Source organism: Myotis brandtii, unplaced genomic scaffold, assembly GCF_000412655.1.
Source record: "Myotis brandtii unplaced genomic scaffold, ASM41265v1 scaffold600, whole genome shotgun sequence".
NCBI classification, from domain to species: domain Eukaryota; kingdom Metazoa; phylum Chordata; class Mammalia; order Chiroptera; family Vespertilionidae; genus Myotis; species Myotis brandtii.
The window spans coordinates 1094533-1097125 of record NW_005370273.1 but is presented as its reverse complement, the minus strand read 5'-3'; positions in this window follow the sequence as shown (position 1 = coordinate 1097125).

The following is a 2593-nucleotide window of genomic DNA, read 5'->3' as shown; positions in this document are numbered from 1 at the left end:
TCTCTCTCTCTCTCTCTCTCTCTCTCTCTCTCTCTCTCTCTTTCTTTCTTTCTATTAATCCTCATCTGATGATGTTTTTCCTTTGATTTTTTTAGGGACAGTGGAAGAGAGAGGGAAAGACAGAGAGAAATATCGATGTGAAAGAAACACATCAATTGGTTGCCTCCTGCATGAGACCCGACCAGGGCCCTGGCCGGGGAGGAGCCTGCAACCAAGGTATGTGCCCTTTATCAGAATCGAACCCAGGACCCTTTGATTCACAGGCCGAAGCTCTATCCACTGAGCCAAACCGACGAGGGCTAAGAAATCTTTTTAAAATGTAGTGGTCCAACTAAAGGTGGTCAAATGTAAAATTCTTCGACTTGCAGCCCTGCTCTTATTAAGCCCACATTACACTGATTTCTGCTGTCCAATGTGATGGCATCAGGCTAACAATCCTCTCAGCAACAGCATTTGGGCATGGAATCCTCATTGGGCAGGGAAAAGCGGACAAGAGCAGGCTTTTCGACTTGTAGTGCAGGCTGGATTTGGTAGACCAGTGCTTTGCCAGTCAGCAGCTTTGCATCTATAAATTCATCTTGGAGGGTATCCACGCCTAAAGCGTCCATTCTTCCTACTTAACCATTTTGAAGTCACTGAGGTAGAAAAAGTGATCCATAGAAAAAATGGGCTCAGGAAACAAGATACAGAGGCACAAGAAAGGCACTTGGAGCTTAGGAGAGAAAGAGATATGCGCCTTAGAGACAAACAGGGAGGAAAGGTTTTTGTTTGCTCCGGAAAAAGAGAGAGCAAGTGAGGGGTCCCTGCCTTAAGGGCCTTATGTGATGGTCTCAGGGGAGGATCTCAATAGAATAGTCATCAACTTTCAAGGTGTGCCCCCTCAGGCTCACGGTCTCCATTGATTGGTCGGAGCCAGGCAGGGGCTCATCAGTCGTTACAGCTCTTCCTGATGTCAGCCAAGGCGTTGCTCCACCTGATTTTGCTGCTTCTCTGGGCCTGGAGCTGAAACAAGCTGAGGCCTAGATGTCACCTCCAGGGGTTGATGCTTAAGGGATGGTGTGCAAGGGCTTGCATCTGGGCCCTGGTGGCCCACTGTACCTGGCCTATCGTTCCTACTCTGCTCATGCCGATCCACTGATCTACTACAGAATTATGATTCTGTACATCTAAAATGAATACAATGTTATGTCAACTATATCTCAGTAGAACTGAAAAAAGAAATATCTTAATGTAAAAAAATCAAATGTATTTCTGTATACTAGTGATGCCATTGTAATTACCTAGTTATTCATAATAGGAGAAGAGCAAAGGGGGCAGACATTATCGGCATGTCATCTGGGCGGCTTCACCAGGAAGCTGCATTTCACACTCTCGGGGAACCACCAGCCCATCCCCTGCAGATCCCTTGGGGGAGGGGTCCAACAAAGGCGAGATGGACACATGTGCAGTGAAGTTGGGGTGACTATTACACCTGGGAACAAAGATCATTGGCCAGGATGGGTGTGGCCACTGCAAGCCCAAGAAAATTTGGGAATACTTAATCCCCTAAAAAAGGGAGTTTGCTCCCTTGTTGCTCTTGGCTCTCTTGCCTTTGCCCATATAGTCCATGGGCATGCGGATCACATGTACAGTAGACAAATGGGCTACAACTGGAAAAACACAGGCCAAGTTACCCTGATGCTGGACTGGACTCAGCTCCAATATGGAATGGGAACTCTGGACACTGGCTCTGGTTCTAGCTCTGCTGAAGCCCCAGCTGCACTTCTTCCTTGGCGGGACTGAGGGAGATGAGACCTTGGGAACCCAGGGGTGTAATTCCACAGAAATGAAGCTCTCTATCATACCTCACCCTCCAGTGCGAGGCTCGGACAATTCCTTTTCTCGGGACATTGCAAGACCTCCACCCCCACGAGCAACAGGTGGGAACAAGGGCCTCTTCCCATCAATAAGACTAGCAACAAACAATTGTGTGGAGAGCGGCTACAGGGTTCCGACAGGATCAAGCCTCAGACTGACTTGTGGCAAAGCCACATACAAGTCCCAGCTTGGAGGGCAAAGCCCTCCCAGCACAATTATAGCCAAAAGTCTATGGTTGTAAGCTTGACCTTATAGTCCGACCCTGCAGTCCTAGGTAGCTAAGGATGTGGGCTGTGGGAGGTGCAGCAAGTGCTGCCTAAACAAGGCCTGATAGAGTTCAGAGAATGGCAACAACAGGAAAGAAACAGATTTGAAATTCGCAAGAACATTGTAAACATCTTGCCCTTGTTTTGCTTTGTGTGATCTGACTATAAAATAAAGATCCTGCTTACAGGCAGGGTCACTGTTCCTTCATCCAGGCATAGTGATCCACCTGGCCCCAACTGTATTCTCTTGTCTGTCTTCTTTAATCCTTCACTGCCCCTCATCTGGTTCACCCCTGGCCGTGCTGGATGCGGTTCACAATTGTAAATTGAAATCTTTAAAGTGCCATTTACAGTAGCATTTTATTTTATTTTATTTATTTTTATTTTTTCTTTTTTTAAATTTTATTTTGTTGTTTAAAATGTTACAGATAGTAGTACATATGTCTCCTTTTTTTTCCCCGACCTTCCCC